General features: G+C 47.4%; 2 long non-coding RNA genes across 2 annotated transcripts; one reads left to right on the plus strand and one right to left on the minus strand.

Annotated features, from left to right (window-relative positions):
* LOC119872624 lies at positions 1 to 25,841 on the minus strand. The gene is made up of 3 exons (XR_005362721.1): positions 25,476 to 25,841; positions 14,126 to 14,227; positions 1 to 704 (listed from the first exon to the last, which is right to left on the minus strand). It is a non-coding gene; the product is annotated as an uncharacterized LOC119872624 (long non-coding RNA).
* LOC119872625 lies at positions 16,450 to 21,128 on the plus strand. The gene is made up of 2 exons (XR_005362722.1): positions 16,450 to 16,559; positions 16,734 to 21,128. It is a non-coding gene; the product is annotated as an uncharacterized LOC119872625 (long non-coding RNA).
* Positions 25,842 to 27,032: the final 1,191 nt, after the last annotated feature.

Genomic DNA, 27,032 nt, shown 5'->3' on the forward strand with positions numbered 1-27,032 from the left:
AGAAGCAGGCTCCATGCACTGGGAGCCCGACGTGGGATTCGATCCCGGGTCTCCAGGATCGCGCCCTGGGCCAAAGGCAGGCACCAAACCGCTGCACCACCCAGGGATCCCGAATATTGGGTTTTAATAGATTCACTGTTTTAACCTGCAATAAAACTCTCTTCCTATAAATCCCTGAATTGCCAGTTACATTTTCTAGGACAAGACAGTCCGCATCCCTGGGCTGTGAAGTGGGTAGTAAGGATCAACGGGAAGGGACAGAAAAAAGGGAAGATTGGGAACCACAGTGACTCAAGGACAGGGATTCACAGAAATTGTGGGGAGAGCACCAGGTATCCCAGGAGACTGGCTGAGTGAGGATCCTGTCAATGGGCTGGGGGCGCTCTGCTCAGCAAGCACACGGCTTACCCATCTCAGCCCTCTGTGGCCTCAGTCCCTACCGAGCCCTGGTCACCCCTGGGCCCCCCAGGTCATGGTCAGGGACAGGGAGGATGGTAGGGGGAACACACGTGGCCAGGGATGGGGAGGGTGGGGGCAGTGTGACCAAGGATGGGAGGATGGAGGGTGAGGCACAGCAGGAACGTGAAGGGGAGGCCCTCTTCGTTGGTGCTCTGCACGCTGAGTCCTTGACAAAGAGCACAGGCCGGGCAGGAGCTCCCCGCACACAGTTTCTTCCACAAAGAGGATAAAAGTGATCAGCAAACCTGGAAAGAAAAGAAGACCTTTCCAAGATCACTCTTCTTGGAAACTTGGCAGTTGTTCCCTGGAACCTGAGGCACCAAAGGCCTTTGAAATCAACAGAAGCTTTGACCTAGTAATTCTGTTTCTATAAATGTATTCTTTTTTCTTTTTTTTTTTTTTTTAAGATTTTATTTATTTATTTATTCATGAGACACACAGAGGCCCAATGCAGGACTTAATCCCAGGACCCCGGGGTCATGCCCTCAACTGCTGAGCCACCCAGGCGTCCCCCAGAAAACTCTTTTAAAACAGATCATCAAAAAATAAATAAATAAAATAAAATAAAACAGATCATCAACAAAGAAATATATCCTTATTTTTTATTATAAAATAATAAATATTAATTATAGAAATATTGGATGGTATAGGAAAGAATGAAGACAAAAAAAAATCACAAGTCAGCACAATTGTTAACGATGTGGCATCTTTCCCTGCAGTAATTTTTCACTGTAGTCATATGTATATGGTGGTTTATAACTTGCTTTTAAAATATAGTTAATATACACAAGAAATGATAAGAGTTGATGAGGATTGGAGAGAAAGGAGCCTTCCTCTTGCAATGTTGGTGGGAAAGCAAATTAGTGTAAGCCACTGCAGCAAACAGTGCAGAGATGACTTAAAAGCTAAAAATAGAGCTGCCTTATGATCCAGGAATTGCACTACTGGGTACTTATCTAAAAAATACAAAAACTACCAATTCAGAGGAATTGGCACCTCGATGTTTACAGCAGCACCACCTACAATCGCCAAACGGTGGAAGCAGCCCAGTGTGCATCATCTGATGAATGGATAAAGAAGGTATGGAATACGTACAATATACAATGGAATATGACTCAGCCATAAAAAAGAATGAGATCTTGCCATTTGCAATGATGTGGATGGAACTAGAGGGTATTATGCTTAGAGAAATAAGTCAGTCAGAGAAAGGCAAATGCCACATGGTTTCTCTCATACGTGGAATTTAAGAAACAAAACTAATAAACAAGGAAAGAGAGAGAGAGAAATAAACCAAGAACAGAATGTTCCCTGTAGAGAACAAACTGATGGTTACCAGCGGGGAGGGTGGCAGGGAGACGGGGAAAACAGGGGATGGGTGCCAAGGGTTGTGGAATGGCCCAAACACTATATTGTGCATCTGAAATTAATATGACATAGTATGTTAACTAACTGGAATTAAATTATAACTTTAAAAAAAGACATGAATGTAATTTTTTAAAATTAATGTATTGTGACCATTTGTCCATGGAGCAAATAATCTTTTAAAACATGGTTTTTAAAAGCTGCGTAGGATTCTATCTATGACTTATTTAAATAATTCCCTATTGATTTCTGTCAATTTTTGTATCTGATTTTTGTCAATTTTTCACACTACAAAAAATATCTTGGTGACATTCTTATATATACATATTTATGGGCACCTCTGGTTATTTCTTAAGAATACATTTCTAGGGATGCCTTAGGTGACTCAGTGGTTGAACGTCTGCCTTTGGCTCAGGGCATGATCCTAATTTGGGGATCGAGTCCCACATCGGTTTCCCTGCAGGGAGCCTGCTTCTCCCTCTGCCTGTGTCTCTGCCTCTTTCTGTGTGTCTCTCATGAATGAATAAATAAAAAATCTTTTAAGAAAATAAAACAGTTTTCTGGTGGGGAGAGCGGTGAACCTGGATGTGGTTAGGCTCCCAACTCTTCATTTTGGCTTGGGTCTCAATCTGGGCTCTGCACTCAGCAGGGAGTCTGCTTGAGGATTCGCTCTTGCTCTCTCTCTCTCTCCCTCCGACCCTCCTCCTGCCTCTAAAATAAGTAAATAAATCTTTAAAGAAAGATATGAGTTCTCTAGGAAAAAACTTCAGCTCTTCACCTGGCATTCAGGTCTTTTCATAATCAGGGCCCAAGCCCCACACCGCTCTGGCCCAGCCCCTGCTCCACCACCTCCCCAGCCTCCCTCACCTTCCTCTCCACATGTTCAGGTCCCACCTGTTAGAGTTTCACCTTCTCAAAGACCCACCCATTCCTCCCCTCTGCCGGGTAAGCCAGAAGTAAGCATCTGAGGCTCGAAGAGTTGTATGGCTTTCCAAGGTGCTGTCATTTGGTCACAAAGAAAACCCCACTTTCCCAAGAAGCAACCCCCAAGCATGAGCTTGAGGCAGCCTTCTCACCCTGCACCACTGTGTCCCCACTGTATGCTGTGGAGAACAGGGAGCGGGTGCTCCCCAGTGCTTGAAGACCAGTCCTACACCCAGCGGACCACTGTCGTGCTCAAAAGTCCCTTCAGTCCCATTCAGTATGCAAAATGTCAGCGTTTGGAAACTACCTCTGACCCTGAGGGCAGATGAGAGACAACCAGTTCACCCATCCATTCATTTACCTATCCTTACATTTAACCATTTTTTGTGTGTGGTTTAGTTATTCAGCCTGTTAATCATCTAAGCAACAAACGCTTGAGCATCTACTACGTTGCAAGGACATGCCCAGTTGCTGACACATGAAGGGTACAAGTGTCTGTCTTCATGAGACACCCGGTCTGTTGTGGGAGGCAGGAAAACACATCTACAGAGCAGTAAAAGGCAAGACCAGCTGAGCTCCATGCCACTGCACGCACCTGCACGCACACACACACACACACGTGCACACAGGCGTCTCTAGGCCGTCGCATGGAGTCTGGCCCGTGGGATCTAGATCAGCAGCAGAGTGGTGAGCTGTTTTTACTTGCAACCCTTCTGGCCACAAATATGTGGGAGTTTTCCCCATACCGACCAGTTCTCCAACTCTTGAGACAGCTGCTATGTGTCCTAAAATGCAATTCAGTTCTGATTCGGACGGCCGGAGCCTGCCCCCACCTGAGAGGCACCACAAGTCCTGGGTTGTTACCAATGTGTCCGACTGAGCAGCTGTAAATCAGGGGTCCTCACCACCCCGTCCTCAGCTTCAGTAATTTGCCAGAACAGCTCACAGAACTCAGGAAAACACCTTACTTAGGTTGACTGGTTTCTTATAAAGCTGTAACAGCCAAGTGGAAGAAGTGCACAGGGTGAGGAATGGGAGCTTCTATGCCCTCTCCAGGCATGTCACCGCCAGCAGCGTGGTGTGGTACCAGCTCAGGAGCCCCTCAGATCCCACTGTGTAAGGTTTTTTTTTTTTTTTTTTTTTTTTTAAGATTTTATTTTTCAAGTAATCTCTACACCCAATGTGGGACTTGAACTTACAACCCCAAGATCAAGAGTGTCATGCTCCACTGACTGAGCCACCCAGGGGCCCCTGTTTATGGGTTTTTATGGAAGTTTCATTAGCTAGGCATGATTGAGTAAATCATTGGCCGTTAATTATTCATTCAGTCTCCAACCTCTCTTCCCTCCCTGGAGATTGGGAGGCAGCGCTTATCGTTCCAACCCTCTAATCACTCCTGGGTCTTTCTGATGAGCAGCCCTCATTCTGAAGCTACCTACAGGCTCACCAACAGTGGCTTATTAGAACAAAAGACAATCCTATTAACCAGGAAATTCCAAGGGATTTACGAGCTGGGTGCCAGGAACCAGGGGGAAAAGATCAAATATTTACTTTTCATATCATAGGGGCCTTTTACATTTGCACACCAGACAATAGAAAGGATAAAGAGATGCTTTAACATAGTTACCAAACAATCACTGGGCTAAGGATTTGTCTCTTGGTCATGTGAAAGGCCTGTGTGGCCGAATGTAAAGACACAGAGATGAAGGCAAGTTCAGGTTGGCTTGAATGTAGCTTCCAGGTTGTGGCGATGGGAAAATACAAGGCTGGAGGTAGCCAGGGACCAGGTCAGGAAGAGAGTTTTACACTGTGCAAAACAGTTTAAATTTCAACCTGAGAGCCATGGTGTCCGTTAAATTCTCGACACGATCAGATGTATGATGTAGAAGGTGCTGCTGCCTGTAGAGGGAAGAATGAAGAAGAGGGCAGACAAAGCAAATGTAGAAGCAGTGCCGTGGCGGTCAGGTTATCGGCTAAGGGAGGTGGTGGTCTAGAAAGGACCAGCCTGAGGAAAAGTAGGAGTATTTGAAGTACACTTGCACATCTTGGTTTCTAATAACTATTTCCCAGTAAAAGGAGGCAGAGCTCTTGGGAGACACTATGCTTGGGGCAAGACATAAACAAGAGGAGCCTAGAACACCTTGTAGGGCCCCAAAATCAGGAAATGCTAAAAACGAAACAAAACCAACACAACAAAACACAAAACAAACAAAACAAAACCCACATGCATGGGTGGGGATATGTCCAAGGAGCATAGAAAGCAACGGAAAGAGCTCCCAATGACCAGAGCTGGAGCAATTTGAGCCATAAAATCAAGTACAACTGGATTATAACCCAAAGTATAAAATATATATCCATGAATCCGCACTGATTTTTTTTTTAAAGATCAAATAATTAAATGAAGGAGAAGAGACAAATCCTGGCAGAAGAATTCCAAATAAATTATTGCAGATAATCCATCCTCGGGGAGGAGAGCATAACTCCCCACCCCTTGAGTATGAGCTGCACACAGCGACTTCCTCTCATCGAGCAGGATGGAAAAGGAGAGAACTCCTTTTTTTTTTTTTTTTTTTTGCAGGGAAGACACCCCACAAACCCCCCTCAGCCAGGTGATCAAGGTCGACATCCACAGCACTGAATCATGTTGATGGTATGTATCCTGATATGAAGTGAGGAGGTATATTTCAAGAGGTAAGATTTCCTTCTTTCAACAAATATTTAATGTGTGTAGGCTATTCATTAATTCAAAAAAAATCTCAAGTACCTTCTATGCACCCCACCCTGGTCTAAATGCTGGGGGTTCGTTCTACTGTCAAGAGACAAAAAAAAAATAGACAATATACAACATTTGGGGTATCACAAGTGCTGTGAAGAGAAGTGAACGAGGATAAGAACATCAGAGGGTAGGGGCATAATTTTATAAGGGGCAGTCTATAAAGGCCTCTCCGATAAGGGATATAGGAACAAAGATCTTAAGGAAACATAAAAGTTAGCCCTAAAGTTACTGAAGGAAGAGCACACTAGGCAGAGACCCTGGGGTCATTGCAGCCTCCAAGAGGACCCCAGTGATCTCTGCCTCCTGGTCTCCCACCCCTGTGCAGTTCTGTGGGACCAACCAACCCCATGAGAAGTGATATTTGGGACCACCTGAGGCTGTCACAGGGGCATTGTAGCTTCCATCTTGCTCTCTTGGCTTCACTCTGAAGGGATCCAACCTCTGGGTCCTCAAGGCATCCTAAAAAACCTGTGGAGAGGTCCACATGGCAGGGAACCAAGAGGCCTCCTGCCAACAGCCAGCACTCTCTGGCCAGCCATGTGGGGGAGCCCCCTGAAGTAGATTCCCCTGTCCCACTCAACCTTCAGATGATTTGATCCTTGCCAACATCTGACTGTAAACTTATGCAATAGCATGAGCCAGAACCACCAGCAGATAAGCTGCTTCTGGTTTTCATCCCACAGAATCCAAAAAAGATAACGGATGAGTGTGACTGTTTAAAGCCACTAGGTGTTGGGTGACACGTTACACAGCTTTAGATAACTGAAACCACCAGCACATACTAAGAGTCCAGGCAGTAATAGGTTTGTTGTGTTCAAAGATCAGTGGGGTGTGGACAGGAGGCCGTAGGGCTACCACAGCATGAACAGGAAGGAGAAAGGTGGAGATGAAGGTCAAGAGTAGCTGGGAGCCATGTTGAGGACAATGGGTTTGCTCCACTGGCAAACCGTAGAGGGATATGAGTGGAGGAACATGAGCTCACCTATGGCAGTCTTTGAGGATAGGAAGCAGCAGGGCAGTGGTGGAATCAGAAAGAACAATTAGGATGCCACGAGAGTGGTGGATGCCAGCTTGAGGTGGTCTGCTCCAGCACAGGAGGAGGCAGTTTTAGGATTTATTTCTAAGGCAGATCCGAGGTTTGCTGCAGACAGGCAAGAATGGAGTCCAACGTCTGGAGCCTGAACAGCTAACTATAAGAGTGGAGTTGCCATTTACTGATGGAGAATGCTAACTGGGGGAAAATCAGTTCAATTTATGACTTGACCGATTAGATGACAGAGGGAGACTATGATGCCAGTAAGGTAACAGAGTAAGGACAGCATCTCGATTCCTGGAGGAGAAGGGTATGCACAGGCCTTGGTAGGCATGGCCAATCCTATAGGTGTCCTTGATCATTGGGAGCAACCCCGGAGAGGACAACCCTTGGAGACTCTGAAGCTACTTGTAACCACTGCCGTCTTTCACTGGAGATACTGTCCTTACTGTCTGGTTTCTTTGTTTTGATGCCTTAGGTAACATAGGCCAGGAAGGGCCTGGAAGCGACAGAACTGGACGATCAATGCCTTCGCATCTTCCATTTTGCCAAGACAAACCAGAAATCCAAATTCTTTTTTTTTTTTTTTTTTAAGATTTTGTTTATTTATTCATGAGAGACACGCACAGAGTGACAGAGACACAGGCTCCTGGTTGGGAACCCAATATGGGACTCGATCCCAGGACCTGGGATCAGGGCCTGAGCTAAAGGGAGATGCTCAACCCCTGAGCCACCCAGGCACCCCAGAAATCCAGATTCTTATGTGAAATTGCCCAATCTTTAAATGTCGTCCTGGAATTCAGTTATTTAGAAAGTTGTGCAAACCACAAAACACAACACCCTTTGCATAACCTGAAAAGCGCCCCACTGTACAATCATGGGTTTAGATCATCACCAATGGGTCTTTTCTGACACACTTTCCTTGCCTATAAAATGGGGCTTTGCCTGTCTCCTTTGCTTCTCTCTCATGTCTGCTCAAAGTCAGAGGAATGAGATCATGTGAGTGAGAAGGTTTAAAAACTAGAGGACCTACTGAAGCAGAGTGGTGTTGCTGCTGTGGGTGCCCCTGCTGTTATTACAGACATCAGGCCCATGATGCAGCACCATTATTAATCGTTGACATCACCAACATCACAGGCCCCTCTCCCAGTGCGTAATTCAGTTGTTGTCATTAATTCATTATTTGTGTAGTTAAAATTCACTTATTCATTTCCCACAGCACCTAACCCTGCCTGACTCATAACAAATGCTCTGCAAGTATTGCTTTAGGTGATGTTAACAATTCATTCACTCATTAATTCCACTAGGGTTTTTTTTCCCTTTGGTACTAATGACGTGCCCATTGTTGCCCTCAGCACTATGGAAAACACCCAGCCTCAGTGGCAGCCAGGGGGCTGCCAAAAGCATCCACGTGTGAAGACACATGGTGAGTGTTCAGTGGGAAGAGAACAGTAAACGCCGAAGGAGCTTCCCAAGGGACCCAGGGAGGTTGGGAAGGCCTTCAGAGAAGAGGGAAGACCTGACGTGGGCTTTAGATTGGAGGAGAGAAAGGAGAGCTGCCCAGATGACCTGTCGTCTGGGTTTGCCTGGAACGGAGGGGCTGCTCAAGGGGCGACCTTAAATGCTAAGACCAGGACAGTCCGGAGCAAACCAGGTGGTGAGTCACCTCAGGAGCAGGATGACATAATGACTATGAACACAGACTCCAGAACCTAACAACCTGCAGCCATCCTCTCCTACTTTCTTGTTACCTAACCAGCCAGAGTTTTGGTTTTCTTATTGATAAGCACCCATCTTGCTAAGTGGTTTTAAGGACTGAATGAGAAGATATGATAAACTCTTAGTAAATGGGTGCTGTCATCGTCCACAGAATCCCAGGGAAAGGGAATGAAATGGGCTTCTCTGAGTTCCTGGTGCACTGTGTTTGTCCTTCTGTGCCCAGAAAATACCAAGACCAAGCAGTTGCTATGATGCTGATGACCATATGGCCTTCTTCTCATGGGGAGGACACCTCAGATGTGCCCCTTGAGGCTGAATTCCACACTAGGGAGGTCTTGGAACATTGTCAGCCAACTAAAGAGCTGGGACAAGAAGTCATACACAGCGTCAAAGAGCTATCTGGGTGTTAGCAAAATCCACACATAATCAAGATATTCTAGCTTTATAAACAGGACAGCCTGTAGCAGAGGCAGAGTCCTACCTTCAGCTCCATAAACCCCCAATCGGTTAGGCAGCATCTGTAAGACGTCAGGCAATATTTGGGGGTGCCTGGGTGGAGTCAGTTAAGCATCTGACTCTTGTTTTCAGCTCAGGTCATGATCTCAGTGTAGTGGGATCGAGCCCAGCCTCCGGGTCCATGATCAGCGCAGAGTCTGCTTGTCCCTCTCCCTCCCCCCTGCCCCTCCACCCCTGACCGCCCCCCGTTCTTGTGTACCTGCATGCACACTCTCTCAAATAAATGAATTTAAAAAAAAAGACATCAGGCAATATTTTGACTCTCCCTAAATTAAAAGCTAAGGAAACAACAACCCAGCAAGAACCATCTGAATGCCCTACAAACCGGAGTTGCTATGTCTCCATAAACTCTCCTCATCCCCCACTCCTGAGGTATTTTGGTTCTCCGCTTCTCACAGCTTCCCTGGCACCAAGCCTAGGTTCAGGTCCTAATTCCACCATGTGCTATTCCAGACAGTTTACAACTGTAAACTCTTTCAAATGATTTTTTTCTTTTTATAAAAATAATACATCTTCACTGAAAATAAATTCAGAATATCAAATATGCAAAAATAAGAAAGTTAAAAATCACCTTTAAAATTCTACTGACTAGGAATAACCCTCAGAAGAATTTATGTCTATCCCTCCAGATGTAGATAGGTAGGTAAGTAGGTAGGTAGGTAGGTAGGTAGGTAGGTACATAGACAGAAAATAGATAGATGATAGATAGATGAGAGATAGATAGATAGATAGATAGATAGATAGATAGATGATAGATGATAGATGATAAATGGAGTGGGTGGATTGATGGATGGAGGGATGGACAGATGAAAAAATGGACAGATTGATGAACACTAGAGTGTCTTCTACCCATCTTTCTTTTTTTTTTTTTAATTTTTATTTATTTATGATAGTCACACACAGAGAGAGAGAGAGAGAGAGGCAGAGACACAGGCAGAGGGAGAAGCAGGCTCCATGCACCGGGAGCCCGACGTGGGATTCGATCCCGAGTCTCCAGGATCGCGCCCTGGGCCAAAGGCAGGTGCTAAACCGCTGCGCCACCCAGGGATCCCTCTACCCGTCTTTCTTATTAAGAAAACCATGGTTTTGTACCCAAATAAAAATTCTAACTCTCCCAGTTTCCCTTATAATGAGGGATGGCCGGGAGATATGGTTGGACCCAGGAGCCCTAAGCCCTTATTTGCTGGGAATTTCTCAGAAAGTTTCCTTTCCTGACATATGTGCTTCCCCTTTTCTGTTTTCTTCTTTTTTCTTCTTCTTGCCTGGAATAGTTAAACAGTTTATAATTTTTGGAAATGCTGTGCTGACACAAACATCCTTCATCACATATCTGTGATACTTTCATTAGGGTAAATTCCCAGAGAGGGAATTACTGTTGCCAAATCCCCTTCGGTATTGATGTGGTAGCTTAGTCGTCTGTCAGCAGCAGATGAGTCCTTCCCTCATCCTCACTTATGTCCTTGTTATCTTTATCAGGTCGATAGGGAGAAATTGTGCTGTAGGAACATACATTTCTGGTCATGCATCAGAATGGAAAACTTAGAAACCTTCTAAGGGTTCTGCACCCCATCTGCTTAGGGGTATGGGAGGTGGTTCTCCATACCCCTAAGCAATGCTCTGACACCAGGTGGGTGTCCTACAATTCAACTCAATTCTGACACTATCTACTCACTCAGCATCAGATCCCACAGAGTGAGGACTTGGTCCTACAAGACTACCCGCCACCTCAGAAGCCAATTGCAAGATCAGGTTGTTACCTATGCTTCTTGACTGACAATCCATAAATAGGAGGTTTTCATGACCTCCTCCATGAGTTCAAGTGATTTACTAGAGTGGCTCAGAGAACTCAGGAAACCCATTACTCATTAGATTACTGGCATATTACAAAAGATATTAAAGGATATGAATCAGCAGCCAGATGAAGAGATACATAGGGCAAGGTAGCAAACAAAGGAGCTTTTATCCTCATGGAGTTTGGGGGCTGGCATGGTGGCATGTGGAAGCATTCTGGTTTACCAACCTGGTAGCTCTGCAACCCCCTCCTTTTAAAGATTTTATTTGTTTGAAAGAGACAGACTGAGTGAGCAGAAGGGAGGGAGAAGGAGAGAGAATCTACAGCCGACTTCCACACTGAGTGAAGAGCCCAAAGCAAGAGTTGGTTCCCCAACAACTAGATCATGACCTAAGCCAAAACCAAGAGTCAAAAGCTTAACTGACTGCCCACCTAGGCGTTCCAGGAAAGGTCTTTTTATGAATAACAAGACATCCGTGTCGTTTTTATGGCTCTAAAGTGATTTCAGGAACTGAGAACAAAGACTAATATTATGACAAGTGATGCTCCCATTGTTCTTCTTGCTCAGGGGATTCCAAGGGTTTTGAGAGCTGTGAGCCAGGAACCACGGATAAAGACCAAAAATACAGTTATTGTAAATGGCATCAGACCTTCCTGCTGTAAAAACACCTAGAAATGCTAGATAAAAGAGATAAGGGATATCTTTCAAATGTATTAACTGAGTTTTTACTAAAGAAAGGAAAATCCTGCAACCAAAAAGAAAAAGGAGAAAACAGAAACCAAAGAAGGAAGCAGGCTGATGCTGTGGCTGCTCTGATTTAAATGGAGATGGGATGGGAGGGCCGCCAGACTTGGTGCCCAAAAAGCTGCAGAGTTAATGCTACAAAGGGACAGACAGTGGGTCTGAGGCAAACACATACCAGAGCTGTAATTTCTACATGGAGCCAAGAATTTCTAAGGCTTATACCCTTGATAAAAAGTTGACAGGAAAGGGGCGCCTGAGTGGCTTAGTTGGTTAAGCATCTCTTGATCTCAGGTCAGGTATTTTATTTTATTTATTCGTTTGTTTTTATTTAGATTCAATTTGCCAGCATACAGTATCACACCCAGTGCTCATCCCATCACGTGCCCTCCTCAGTGCCCGTCACCCAGTTACCCCATCCCCCCACCCACCTCCTCTACCACAACCCTTTGTTTGTTTCTAAGAGTTAGGAGTCTCTTGTGGTTTGTCTCCCTCTCTAATTTCTCCCACTCAGTTCCCGTTAGCTCAGGTCTTGATCTCAGGGTTGCAAGGTCAAGCCCCACCTTTGAACTCCATGTTGGGTATAGAGCCTACTTAATAAAAGAAAAAAAAATGACAGGAAAAAATCTATTCTCTTGCAAAGAGCGATAATATGGTAGCTTATCTATCTTGTCCAGGTCTCTGGATAGAAAACATATGTCCCCTGATAATTTATAATGAGGGCTCTGCCTTTCTGTAAACTTAGCACTCAGGTTTATATTGTCTGTATGATCCAGTAGGCCTCCACCTTACCCCTGTAAGAGATTAACATCTCAGGTTAAAAGCATTGTGAGATTCAAATGCAATACTGCTCTCCAGAGACCACACAAAAATCTCACCAATGAAACCCTGCAAAACATACATTTACAATCCAAACTTTAAAAAACGCGAGGAAATACACTACCATGAACGAGAGTCAACAGAAACCACTAACAAATAGGCTTAAACTCCTGGTCACTCCAGGTGATAGAATTATTCACAAACATACTATAGGGTTGTTTTAATTTCCAAAACACATTTTTATTAAGGTAAAATGACCAATTTTTATTCAATACTTTGTAATCAATGTCTGAGTGAAAGATACACATTTGTCACATTTATAGATGCTAGTAACTCAAGGAGATCACTTCCGTATGCCAGCATTACATGTTCGAGATTTTGTAAGGATAAAAAAATGGGCTATTTTTTTTTTTTTAACGTAAGCTCTATGCCTAACAAGGGGCTTGAATTCATGACCTTGAAATCAGGAGTCATATGCCTGATAAAGCCAGCCAGGCACTCCAAGATGAGTTAAATGGACAAGAAGACATAGAAGTAGGACAAAATAAATTTTTGCCATATTAAAGATAATCGACTGGAAAGTACAGAATAGATATAGTTGGCCTGAGATAATGTAGGTGAAAAAAGACTAAGGAAGGAGTGGAAAGGTATGACAGGCAGGAGGAAAGATGTCACCTGATAGCCGTATTATTTTTATTGAGGTGTAATTCACATACATAAAATTCACCCTTCTAGGGCAGCCCCGGTGGCGCAGCGGTTTAGCGCCTCTGGAAGCCCGGGATGTGATCCTGGAGACCTGGGATCGAGTCCCACGTCAGGCTCCCTGCATGGAGCCCGCTTCTCCCTCTGCCTGTGTCTCTGCCTCTCTGTGTGTGTGTGTGTGTGTGTCTCTCATGAATAAATAAATACAATTCTTTAAAAAAAAAAATTCACCCTTCTAAAGTGTATGATTCAGAGATTTTTAGGATATTTGCCAGGTTGTGCAATCATCGCCACTACCAAGTTCCAGATCATTTCCATCAGCCCAGAATGAAACTGCACACCCACTAGCAGTCCCTCCCCACCCCTACCAACCCTCAGCCTCTGCAACCGCCAATCTACTTTCTGCCTCGATTGGCCTATTCTGGACATTATACAAAAATGGAATCATACAATATGTGGTCTTGTCTGTCTGGCTTTTTACACTTAGCAGTACTTCATTCCTTTTTTTACAGCTGAATTATACCCCATTGCTTGAATATTCCACATTTTGTGTATCCGCCCATCAGGGAGTGAATGGGCATTTGGTCTAGTTCCGCTTTTTGGCTGTCATATATAATGCCGCTGCAAACATTCATGTACAAGTTCTTGTGTGAAAATATTTTCTTGGGATGCCTGGGTGGCTCAGTGGTTGAGCGCCTGCCTTTGGCCCAGGGCGTGATCCTGGAGACCCGGGATCGAGTCCCATGTCGGGCTCCCTGCATGGAGCCTGCTTCCCCCTCTGCCTATGTCTCTGCCTCGCTCTCTGGGCCTCTCATGAATAAATAAATAAAATCTTAAAAAAAAAAAAAAAAAGAAAAGAAAAGAAAATATTTTCTCCTGTTCGGTGGACTGTTTCTTGATAGTGTCGTTTGAAGCACAACACTGTTTAATTTTGATAATGTCCAATTTACCTATTTTTTTCTTTTGTCACTTGTGCTCCTGGTGTCACATTGAAGAAACCATTGCCTCCTCCAAAGTCACAAACATTTACTCTTATGTTTTATTCTGAAAGCGTTATAGTTTTAACTCAGACATTTAGGCCTTTGATATGATTTAATTCTTGCATATAGTGTGAGGTAGGATCCAATGTCATTCCGTTCACATGTGCTATTCAGTTGTCCCAGCACCACCTGTTGACAGGACTATCTTTTTCCCCATTGTCTTGGCACGTGATAGAGTTGCATTCAATGAAGAGCTGAAGGAAAGCCCAAAGCCAAGATAAATTTAGGATTCATTCATTACCTGGGGTGCCAATGCCCTTCTCTGGGACCAGCATGCCTATTAGTGACCTGCCGTTAGAGTCAGCTCTGTCAGTTCTCCAGATTTGATGTTTCTGAGTTGTACCTGGGTGTGAAAGACAGTTAGGACTTTGCATTCACTGAGATTGTACAGAAATTTCAGGTTTTTTTCAGCACCAGTCATAGATATTATTTCTCTGAATCATTGGTCATTTGTTCACCATAAACAATTAAAATGCTAGGAAATTCCATCATTTCGACATACAGCTGATTTTTCCCTGAACGCAGCTGTTCCCAGCTCCATGAGTCTGGAGCAACCCAAAGAGAGCCTGGGCCCAGGTCACACTGGGGAGGACACACTGGGGAGCCAAGCTTCCCTACCTCTGGACAACAGCCCACTGGCTTAGATGAAGCCCCATGGGATGCTGAGGAACTGGGTTTACTTGGTTGTTCCTGGTTTTTGAGATTTCTCCTTTGTTAGAGCTACAGGGTTACACACAGTCTGTTCTCGGATTGCCTCAGGCAGCATTGCTCACCTAGGCCTCCCCACCATTTTGTTTGTGTTTTTTTACTCTGATGATCACACTGTATAGTAATAGGATTAATAACTGATAGGTAATGAGGATTTATTACGTAGCAGGCATTGTCCTTAGAATAATGTCCATAGCCTGTGGCCAAGCACTGGGATTATGTCCAATTTATAGTTGACCGAAACTGAGTGTTTAAATAACTTTGGAAAGGTCACACAGCTCCTAAGGATTCAGACCCCTGGAATCAGGCCCTAACTCCTTAATGTTCTATGTACTCAGACTGTGCTCTCAGAGGACACCATTTGCCTGTACTTCTTTCTTTGTTGTGGAAGAGAGGCACTTTCTCATACTCCATTCAACACACCATTTGCCAGACACCGTTCCGTGTGCCACCTGCTATCTTTCATCAAAATCAGGCCACTGGTCTAAACTTTGAAACCTTGATCCATGGCATTCAGGCTCTAAGTATTGCTACTGTGGGTCAGTGGTACTCATCTGGGGCCGTCCTGTGCCCCAGAGGATACTTGGCAACATCCAAGTATTTTTATTGGACATTTTTTATTTATCATAACTCAGGAGGTACTACTGGCATCTGGTGGGTAGAGCCCAGGGATGCCGCTAAACATCCTACGGTGTACAGAGACCCCTGTCCCCGCAACAAAGAGTTGATCCAACCCGTAATTTCAACAGTGTCAAGGCTCTAGATTCTAGAGAATGTTGGAGGAATGAGGGTAAGAGGGGATACAGGGGGAGTTATTCCAGATTCATCTGAGAAGGGGGAAAGTCCAGACTGCTGCCTTGGGTCCACACCAGGGGACAATTAGAAGCCCCAATTAGAAGCTTTTTGTTAGCTTGAGTATTTGTGGCAGGGGGTGGGGAGCATTATTTATTGTTTACATTCTTTTAAAGTCCCAGGTAATGGACTCTCTGCCTATCATTCTCAGGGAGGCCTATCAGGCCAGAGTGAGCACATTTTTTTTTAATATTTTATTTATTTGGGAGGGAGAGAGAGCCAGAGAGAGCACAACAGGAGGTAGAAAGAGGGAGAGGGAGAAGCAGATGCCCTGCTGAGCAAGGAGCCCCATGTGGGGCTCGATCCCAGGATCCTGAGACCATGACCTGAGCCAGAGGCCCGCAGGCATATTCTCCATGACAGGAGTGGACCTTGGCTACTGTCTCCCCCAGCCCCACCTGGGCTATTGAGTCATCCGAGGGCAAGTGCCGGGCTTCCTCAGCGCCCCTGGGCCCCCAGGAGACTGCCCACTAAGGGTCCCCCGCCCTCTGTCAGCACTACTCTCCCCAGGGCCAAAAGGTGCCATCTCCTGGACGCCACGACCCTGGCCACAGCACTCAGGCCCCGCCGTGGGAAGAGGGCCGCCCCGACGTGATGCCAGGCAGTGCAGGTCTGCGGGAAACACTGCCTTCCTATGCCTTGCGTTTTCTTTCTGATCCAATTCCTATGCTTTTGACCTACTTCCAGAAGCTGGGAGAGACACAAAGAAAAGAAGCTCCCGTGGCAGGGGGAAGTGTACGTTTTGGCCTCTACACGGCCCAGGCCATGCCCCCACCCAGGGGCAAGAGCCCGCTCTGCGCATCGTCCCGGGAGCAAGGGCCCCTCGGAGACTCCAGACCTGGCTGTTCAGTGGCCTCGCCAGAACCGCCCCGAGGGCGCCAGCAGGGGCAGGCGAGTGGTTCAGAGGCCACCCCAAACATTCAGGCGGAAGCAAAGAGGTGAGTCATAGTCACACCAATCTGCCTGACTGAGCGGGTGACACCCAAGGAAGTAGCTGGCTGGTCAGAGGAGGAGCTCGAGGACCTACCTTTGCCAATTCAGGGAAGTGGAGGAAGGGGCTGTCTTCATGGGGTTCTGTGCCTGCAGCAACGCTCCGGCCCAGAGAAGAGGGGCAGGTGAGTCGGGGGCCCGTGGGACCCTTGGGGTGCCACCAAGCAGGCATCAGGTCTGCATGCGCTCAGCTGCATGCCCATAGGCCAGGACCCGGGGGAGTCAGACCCCGGGGTACCCTGCAGCCCCCCGGCCCCACTGCCCAGTCTGTGGGCCGCAGGCTCCTCCCCACCCCCCAGGTGACTGCTGCCTGTGGCTGGGAGGATGACAGGCCAAGGTGTGAGTGGTGCCTGATGAGAGCAGCCGTGGCGACTTCAGCAGGCGTCTATTAGATGCTGAGGGAGCCCAAGTCTGAGTGAACACAACTGCACCAACAGCACAGGATGGGAAATCCTGCTGGGTTCCGAGCGTAAGTACCTGGGGTCACACCCAGAAAGTGGGGGGTGGCAGCCAGGGCTGAGGGGATGGGGGTGCAAGGGGAGTCTGTGGAGGGAAGATAAAGTCCTGGAGGTGGATGGGGACAGTGTTTGCACTACTGTGTCAATGTCCTTCACGCCGCCAAACTGTACACTTAAAAATAGCAAAAAGGTATATTTTATCTCACATATATTTTATCTCAAGAAAAATCAATTAAAAGAAAAAAAGAGTAAGACAGAGAAAGGAAATGGGACAAGAAGTGGTGGTTGAGAAGAAGGTGCTTTTAAAACACTAACACTCTGGGGGCACCCGGGTGGCCCAGGGCGTGATCCTGGAGTCCCGGGATCGAGTCCCATGTCAGGCTCTCTGCATGGAGCCTGCTTCTCCCTCTGCCTGTGTCTCTGCCTCTCTCTCTCTCTCTGTGTCCCACGAATAAATAAATAAATAAAATCTTTAAAAAAACCACCGTTGCCGGTGTGAAGCCTGAGGGGTCGGCACCCAGGCCACCGCTGGCACTTCCGGACTCAGACACTGAGAGGCCAGAGGCCGGGTGTCGTTTGGGGGCATCTCCGTGCAGCCGGACCTCAGGCCCAAATTAAATCACCAGATCACACTGGCCTCTCTGCTCCCCTCCTCGTCTCCCTGGTGGCATCCCTGCCCCTCAAAGCCACAGCTGGCTGACCTCCCAGCTTCCGGGGACCCCGGGGCCACGAGGTGTGCGCCCGCCACACAGGAGCCCCTGCACGGAGCCCAGGAATGCCAGCCCAGCTGGGCAAGGGGCCAGCAGCAGAGAGCAAGCGACTGTTAGCTCAACACCCAGGAGGGACGAGGACAGCGCAGGGCTGGAGGGGCCCCACACTCTCCGGGGCCCGTGTCCCCCGCATTCGCTGCCCCTGCCCCCCCGACTGGCTGTGTGTCAGCTTCCAGCCCGGAGGCCCCGACGGCTCCCCTCTGCAGCCCTCACGGCCTGGAGGCGCAGTGCGCAGCCCCCTCCACCGCACACCGCGCAGCCGGGGACGCGGCCAGGACCCGGGAGGGGAAGGAATCGGTGACGCCGGTCGGGTATAGAGGTAGCACCACCCTTTCCGTGTGGAATAAATCTTGAAGGGAGGAAAAAAACCCACATGAGATCATTTCTGCAGCTCTGACCAAAACCTGGGGAGCCCGTTCAGCGAACTGAAACTGTGTCACTGAATTCCTCGGCTGCCTCCCTTGGCCCGAGAGGCCAGGCCCCAGCCTAGATGCGGCAGCTTGGCAATGCCTGCAGGGGAGGGAACAGGAGCCCGGTGCCCTCTTAGCCCCCCCGGGCCCCACAGCACCTTTCTAGGTTCTGAGCCTCAGAGCTGACTCCTCCATCCTCCGACTGGCCTCCCATCAATGTGGACTCAGGTCAGTAGGAGCAGAAGCACGAGGGGATCCTGACTCCTCAGCATCTTTCCAGAAGGTTCCCAACACCAACATTCCCCCTCCAGCCCGTCTCTCCAGCAGCCTCCCTCTTCAGCCCCAGCCCCTTCCTAAAACAATATGCACCCCTACCAACCACATGATGTTCCAGACCTTGACAGCAGCCCAACATCAGGCATGGACAGGACCCAAGGGGGCAAAGCACGCAGGGATTATGTGCCTTGTGGCAGGGGCAGGCTTGCTGCACACTCAGTAACACAGGATGACGGCTCAAAACATGACAGGGCTCAGAAGTTTCACAGAGGACCAGAGCTACAGCCAGCCATGTAGGGACCACCCCACATCCTGGCAGCTGGGAGCACCAACCACACGTTCCAAGCTCCAGTTAGGTCAGAAAGACCCCAGCTAAAATCAAACACAGATGAAGATGGGACTAGAAAATTCCCGGGCAGACTAAACCAGTTCGGTCACACTCGCAGTTTCATTTAGCTCATTTTGCAAGACAAGGGAGGCTAATATCTGGGTGACCTCTTGCTTCTGCCTCTGAAAATTCACTAAGTAAAACTTACATTGTTCTCTAGAATTGATATGAGGCAGCCACTAACCAATTCCCCCTTCATTTAAGAAAATCCTGATATTGTAACCGATCACCAAGAAGAATAACCGGGCACCACTTCTGCTTCCACCTTACATAAGCGGCTTTAGAGCAATAGACCTCCGGGCCTCCTTCCTTGTTCCAGTTTGAGTGCTCCTGGCTTACACACTGTCTTTCTGGTGCATGTGCACAATAGACCTTTACCAATTACCATTTCAGTGACTTGTTGGTTTTACTTTAGGTTTTTTGGGTTTTGCGTTTTTTTTTTTTTTTTTTTTTTGGAAACTTTTGACACCCTGGAGGAAGCCTTTGGAACAGGAACTGTGCTCTCCACCCAGGAGGAGACCCAAATAGGGCAATTGTCCCTATGCCTGTCATATCCACCCAAGGAGCAAGAGAAAGCAGAGGACCTAAGGCAAGAAAGCCTCAGGATACCACAGGTGTGCCTCTTAGGCCTTGTGGGCCTTGATAACTTGTCAGAATCTCATTTTCCCCATCTGCAAGAATGAAACTAATGAAAACCCACAGGCTGACTGTATTAAAAGTGAAAATGAGGGGTACCTGGCTGGCTCCATTGGAAGAGCATGTGACCTTTGATCTTGGGGTTAGGGGTTCGAGCCCCAGGTTAGGTGGAGAGATTACTCAAAAATAAAATCTTAGAAAAAAAAAGAGAAAATAAGAAAACACTCTCTCTGAGGTCTTTGTAACAACCGTGGCAATAATTATCCAGCTCCTTGGTTAATCAACATGATTTTATCAATCACCTACTGCATGCCAAGGACATTCCACACATTGCCTCATAATATCTTCACAAGAACCCCAAGGGGAAGATATCATTCCCATTTTATGGACGAGGAAATGGAGACTGGACTGGGAGGTTAATCATTTGCTCAAAGTTGCATCACCAGATGACAATACACTTGTAGGTGTGGGGCTTCCAAAGCCCAGGCTCTCTGCTCTCCAGGACTTTGCCCCAGCTCTCGGCAGGAGACATACAGGAGAGACACAAACACAACGCACGTGCATTCCATGAGAACGAGGGTAATAACAGAAGGTGTAGACTCAGGCTGGAGGAGCTCAGCCTGCAGGAGATCAGCGGAGCCGAGGCGCGAGGCGCCGGGGAGCTCTGTGCAGCAGGTGAGAGCCGCCCAGCCTCTCCTGGGTGGGAGAGACAGGCAAGCGAACATCAGAAGCCAGGGCCCGGTGGCCATTGAGGCCTAGAGCCCACTGAGGCCAAGGCGAGGGCTGGGCATGGTTGGGGCAGGGCGCCTGATGGGGAAGAAGTGGGCTTGGTAAGAGATGGCTCGGAGGCTGGGGGGCAAGTCTCTGGGGATGCTCCTTTCTTCTAGAAACTCATCTCCCCACACCCCACCCAGGGCACAACTACACCTCAGCCAAGTTTGCCTTTATCTTCTGCAGCTTCTCCATCTTCACCTTTTGACCCCAGGAGGATTCCTCTCCTGTCTAAGCTTCCCAGGCCTTCGGGCTCCCCATTCTTCCCTCAGTTTTCAAATATCCCTGAGCGATAGAATCTGCATGGAGATTTTTTTTTTAAGATTTTATTTATTGATTCCTGAGAGACACAGAGAGGGAGGCAGAGACACAGGCGGAGGGAGAAGCAGGCTCCCAAGTCCCGATGCAGGACTTGATCCCAGGACCCTGGGATCACACCCTGAGCCGAAAGGAGATGCTCAACCGCTGAGCCACCCAGATGCCCCCTGCACCGAGATTTTTAATTACACAGATGTGGATTTTCTAAAAATGCAATTTCTCTTCGTCTGGAGACATTGGGGACACAAAGCTGCCTGAGGTGAAAGCCTGGACCAAGATAAAGCTTCTGATCTTCAAACTCCATTCTTGGCCCCGGCAATTGGGAGCATCACGGCCGCAGGTGCTGACCACTATCTCGCACGTGTCCTGTGTCTGGACTGGCGGGCTGGATCTCCTTGCTCAGCATCACGATGCCCAGCACTGCATGTCCCTGGACCCTCAGGCACGTTCTTCAGCAAAGTTGACTTTTGGACCCTGAACAGTGAAAACCTGTAGCTCTTAGAGCCAGGCTGTATACAGAATAAGTTTGTAAACTGCTATTCGCTACAAGGCCCGTCAACAGAGCTCGTCTTATGCCCCTCAGGTCAGCCCTCAGAGGCTCTTAGCCTTGGTTTCCATGTCTTGAGTTGAAAATAAATAATAAAGACTTACATGTTTTTTGGAAGGATAACTAGAAATAATGCTCACAAAGAATAACGGTTGTCAGAAGAGCGAGAATGCAGTCATCCCTCAAACGCCTCCTCAGCACCACTGCAGCCCAAGTGCTGTCTGGGCGTGGGAGGGGTGGGGGCAAGGTTGTGTCTCTAAGATGCCCCTGTCACCACAGGGCTCAGTCCAGTGGCAGAGCAGGGCGGCAGAGGCAACCGGGATGCACAGAGCCATATGCTCTGAAGGCGCAGAGGAGACACACCCACAACCTAGCTGGGAACACACTTCGAGAGGTTTCCGGGAGCCAGGCTGAGGGGGGAGGGGAGGCCGGGCAGGGGAAGAGCTTTGGGGGAACCACCAGTATAAAGACGTGCAGTTACTCATTACAGTTGAAACAGTGTGCTGGCTTCCCAGGGCTGCGGTAACCAAGCACCACAAGCCTGCTGGACCAAAGCGACAGAAACGGATCCCCTCACGGTTCTCCCCACTGGGGACCCTACGTGTCACCAAGGCCTTACTCCCTCTGTGGCTGGATGGAGAATCTGTCCTTGTGTCTTCCTGCTTCCGACAGCTCTGGGAATCCTTGGTGTCCCCAGCCACATCACTCCCGTCCCTGCCTCTGTCTTCTCGTGGCCTTGCTTCTTCTTCATGTGTATCATTGAGTCTTCTCTCCTCATAAGAACACTTGTCCCTGGGTCTAGGGCCCACCCCCAGTCCAGAATGAACACTTGTCCTTGGGTCTAGGGCCCACCCCCAGTCCAGAATGAACACTTGTCCCTGGGTCTAGGGCCCACCCCCAGTCCAGAATGAACACTTGTCCTTGGGTCTAGGGCCCACCCGATCCAGAAAGAACACATCTCAATCTTTAATCACATCTGCCAGGACCCTATCTCCACATAAAGTCACATTCTGAGGTTTCAAGTACACATGAATTTGGGAGCTCCGTCTTCAACCCAGGGCTGAGGGCAAGGGCAGAAGGGAACGAGACGAGATCTCAGCCCCAGGCCAGGGACACACACAGACCCTGGGCTTCATCCAGGGATGTTGATGAGAGGTGGACACGTTTAGGGCAAAAAGTGACAGGACAGAACTGAAGCTTTAGAAAGGCCTGCTGACCGCAGGATGGAGAGCAGGCTAGGGACTGGCAAATCTAGGTTGCAGATGGCCCAGTTATGATGCGACTACAGCAATGGGGCAAGAAATTCTCTGATGTTTGATAGCTATTTGGGACGATTTGATTTGGGTTTGGGGACGATTTGGAAGTGGGAGGAAGGAAAAGAGTCACATTTTATTACTAAGGTTCTGACTCAGGCTCATGGGAGGAGGAGCAATCGTGGGGAGGCAGGGATGGCAGGTCCAGTGGGGATTTGGGCAAGATTCTGGACTCAGTGCAGTAGACTTTAGCTCAGGGGAGCTCTAAGGACTGGAGCGTGAGCCTGTGGACAGACCTGCTGCCATGAGGAGAGAGCCCTGTAGAGTGAGGAGGGAAAGCAAGGCTCAGAACAAGGCCAGAGGAACACCAGCATTCAGGACCTGGGGACAGAAGGGGCTTCGGGGAAGACTGAAGAGGAGGGGAGAGAGCCCAGCAGAGTGGGTGACGGGGACATCACCCACATTTGACAATGTCCAGCCCTCTCCCTGCCCCCACCTCCCATACAGGTCCCTTTCCACTTTGCCACAACGGTGAAAGCACCTGACCTTTCTTGGGGTGATGGGAGGACAGCCTCCCAGGGCAGAGTGTTCAGCCCCTTATTTATTTACTCAGGCACGTTCTGTGCTCTCGTTACCTAATCACAGCCTGCACTGGACAAACCTGAGTTTCCCTCCATCACCTTCCTCCTTAAGCTCCAGCCCCAGGTCCCTGGGTGATCTGGAGTCTTCCACTGTGTCACTCCTAGTACAGAACCCACACCCTCCAGCTGTTCCCCTCAGCATGGCAGCTGTCAGCCCCGGGTACCTACTGACCAGAGGAGGGCCGAATAGAGCTGGGCTGAACTGAGATGCTCTGTGAGCATAAAATACACCCAATTTCAAGGACTCGGTATGAAAAAATGTAATATCCTAGGAATAATTCTATGTCGATTCCATACTAAAATTATATTTTAAATATATTGGGTTAATTTAAACATATTGTTAAAATTAATGTCACCTGTTTCTTTGTGCTTTTCTTTCTAATGTGGCCACTAGAAAACCTTAAAGTACCTATAAGGCTTGCATCGTATTTCTACTGGACAATGCTGCCCTAGAGAACTTAACTGATGTCAAAACTTATTTGAAACACAGGATACTTTTCCATTTCCTGGAGTCCTGCTAGCATAGTCCTGGGGAGGGAGAAGCACATGCCCTACGTTACAGCCACAATTTCATGTTTTCATTTTATCTCTTATAGCTCATCATAGCTGTAATTTGTTCCTTCTCCCCCGGATTTTTTTTGTTTTTTTTTTAAAGACATTTAATTTTCTTTTTAAAAGATTATTTATTTATTTATTTATTTATTTATTTATTTATTTGATAGAGAGAGAGCACAAGCAGGGAGAGAGGCAGAGGGAGAAGGAGACATAGGCTCTCTCCATTCAGTGGGGAGCCCGATGTGAGGCTCGATCCCAGGACCCTGGAACCATGATCTGAGCTCAAGGCAGATGCTTAACAGACTGAGCCACCCAGGCACCCATCTCCCAGATTTTTAGATGAGAAAACCAGAGGCCAAGGTTTGTTTAATTCCTAAGCCAGTAATTTTCCCAATACACAGTATTGTCAAATCCAATGGTTGATAATAGTCTGTAAGGTACCTCCTCAGATGGTGATAATCTCTTTATGTACATAAAGCATCCATATCATCTACATCATCTCATTGGCTCCAAAAGAAAAACCTTAAGACCTCCAGTATAAAATGTTTTTTATATATTTTATTTATACATGGCAGGAAACCAAAAGGCACAAAGGAATATGAAGAAGCCAACCTGTCACCCACCCCTGACCTCCTCCCTCCTACTACCCTCCACACTCACGCCTGCCAACAACATGCTCTGTATATCCCCCCCAATGGTGTTGATAAAGAAATACAATCAGGCATGTGAGTGGATATATAGCCTTTTTTTTCTGGAACTCAAATAGTAGCAAATTATACCCACATTCCACATTACTCTTTGTACTTAGCAACTTACCTTGGATACCCTTCCATATCAGTCCATAAAGGTCTACTTTGAACTGATATGCCACATTTATTTATTTATTAAAGATCGTATTTTTTAAGTCATCTCTACACCCAACGTGGGGCTCAACTCACAAACCCAAGATCAGGAGTTGCATGGTCCCCTAACTGAGCCAGCCAGGTGCCCTGAATACGTCATATTTAAATGGAAGAATTTTATAAGTTACAAAATATATTCAAATAAGGAAACCAAGTTCAGAGAAGAGGTCATTTGTTCTCTTTGACAGCAATGGTGACAGAATGAAGACAGCAATGGTGACAGAATGAAGACAGGACCCAGGCCACCTGACCCCTGACCAGAGCCTGCCTCTCCTTAATGCTCTCCCAGTGTCCCCATCTATAACATAGTGGAAATAATTCCTGGCCCACCTACTGTGAACCTGACATGGAGACTAAACAAGCTCTTGAAATCTGGAAAGTAGGATTCAAATAAGAAATACAGTCCTTATTATAATCATAACTGTCTTTTTCTGAGTCACACCTCGGTAGAATTTTGAGCAAAACAGGGGAGAGTAGATGTATTTGAACAAGGGAACTTCTCCTTGAATCACACTTCGAGGGAATTATTCTCTTTGCCCATAGCATTGGCCCCCACCCAGTGCTGCCCTAGCCCAGGACAGACCCCGGCTGTCTTTCTCGAAAGGTCTGGAATGTTCTGAGGGACTCAGGTGTGCCTGCACAGCTCCTTGTCTTGTGGGGAGTAGGTGGCTGCCAGCTTGGGCACCTGAGAACAGGTCTCCCCAGGAGGAGACTCTCCTCACAGGCCCAAGACATAAACACAGACAGACATAGACCCTGGAAACCTAGAGCCAGGTGAGTGGAAAACCGTCCTCAGCCGGTTGTTTATGTCTGCACAATCACAGCCTGAGATTTTCCAGGCCCAGACCCAGCTGGGGAGCTGATGCACAGAGCAATGTGAGTGGGATAAAGCTCAGCAAAGTCAGGCTAGCTCAGGGGTCTGGCTTATCCCACCATATGAGCCACCAACTGGGTGAAGGAACGCAGACTTATTTCCGTTGATGGTCACGCCCACCACCTTCATGTCTGGGACCTGCTTCTTGTTTCTTCCTGGGTATCCCCTGGCTCAGGGCCTTGGGGAAAAAGAAAAGGGAAAAACAAATCTCTAGGGAAGGAAAAAAGCAAACCCAGACTTACCCAAGCTAAATCTAGACCACCAGCCACCTAGCTTGGATGGCGTCTTCTTGTCTCCTAGCTTTTCAAGATGGTCCGTGGTGCCCAGACGGGCAGGGAGCTGCTTCTGTTGTGCGAGCATGAAGGCCAAGCTTCCGGGAGCTCCCCAGAGCCTAGGAGAAGTGCCCACGAAGCACAGAGCCTCCAGAAAGTGCGTCTTTCTTTACCTTGTCTCCGCAGCTGGGCAAAGATCCCCTTGCCTCCACCCAGCTAGACGGCAATTTCACACATCCTGTTTACAGACAAGGCGTGCAGAAGAGCAAGACGACACCTCCTTAGCGGCTACTGAAAAGTCTCACCAGTTTGCTGGCATCTGAGCTGCTCTACTCCGCTCTCCATAGACCACCCACTTTTACTAAAAGGGCCAGCCAGCGTTCTACACACTCGGTCCTAAGAGGGAAACAGGTATTAAAAAGCTGAATATTGGGGATCCCTGGATGGCGCAGCGGTTTGGCGCCCGCCTTTGGCCCAGGGCACGATCCTGGAGACCTGGGATCGAGTCCCACGTCGGGCTCCCGGTGCATGGAGACTGCTCCCTCTGCCTGTGTCTCTGCCTCTCTCTCTCTCTCTCTCTCTGTCTGTCTGACTATCATAAATAAATAAAAATTAAAAAAAAAAAAGCTGAATATTCAAGGGCTGCCTGGGTAGCTCAGCAGTTGAGTATCTGCCTTCAGCTCAGGTCATGATCCTGGGGTCCTGGGATCAAGTCCCACATTGGGCTCCCTGCATGGAGCCTGCTTCTCCCTCTGCCTGTGTCTCTGCCTCTCTGTGTGTCTCTCAGGAATAAATAAATAAAATCTTAAAAAAAAAAAAGCTGAATATCCAAACAGACATTTGCAGACAGTCCTTCACATCACAAAACAATTAATGACAGGACTTGGTTAAAAGATAACTCCTCTTGGACAGCTAAAATATAATTTTGCTTATATAGCATCAATGTATTCACAATTTCTTTTGTATAAACCTCACAAACTCACACAGGCTTGGATATAATACTATATTTGTGATATTTTTAAATTATCAGTATAAAACCTTGATTTAGTCAGAGTTGGTACCATTCTCTCTACCTTTTAGAGGAGGAAAACAAGCAAGACTGAGAGGTTCTAAGCAAAAAACAGACATTGGCTGTGTTCCACGCTGCCAGGCCAGGGCTGAGAGAGTCGAATTTCTCAAACTGCCCCAACCTCATTGTTACACCTCTACCTGCAGTATCTGCAGAAGACAGAGAGGAGGTTGCCAGGGGCTGGGGTGAGGGGGGAATGCAGGATTATTGTTCAAAGCTTGTACAATTTCTGTTAAGGATAATGACAAAGTTCTGGAAATAGATAGTAGGAATGTTAGCACAAAATCGCAAATGTACTTAATGCCTCTAGATTGTACACTTAAAATGGCTAAAAGAGTAAATTTTGTATGCGATGTATGTTTCACCACAATAAAAAGATTAAATTTAAAAAACATACCAGAAAACCAACCCATGACCCAAAGGTGATTTGGAAGATGCAGAGCAGTAGCTCCCTAGAG

Source organism: Canis lupus, chromosome 7 (genome assembly GCF_011100685.1).
Source record: "Canis lupus familiaris isolate Mischka breed German Shepherd chromosome 7, alternate assembly UU_Cfam_GSD_1.0, whole genome shotgun sequence".
Classification (NCBI taxonomy): Eukaryota; Metazoa; Chordata; class Mammalia; order Carnivora; family Canidae; genus Canis; species Canis lupus.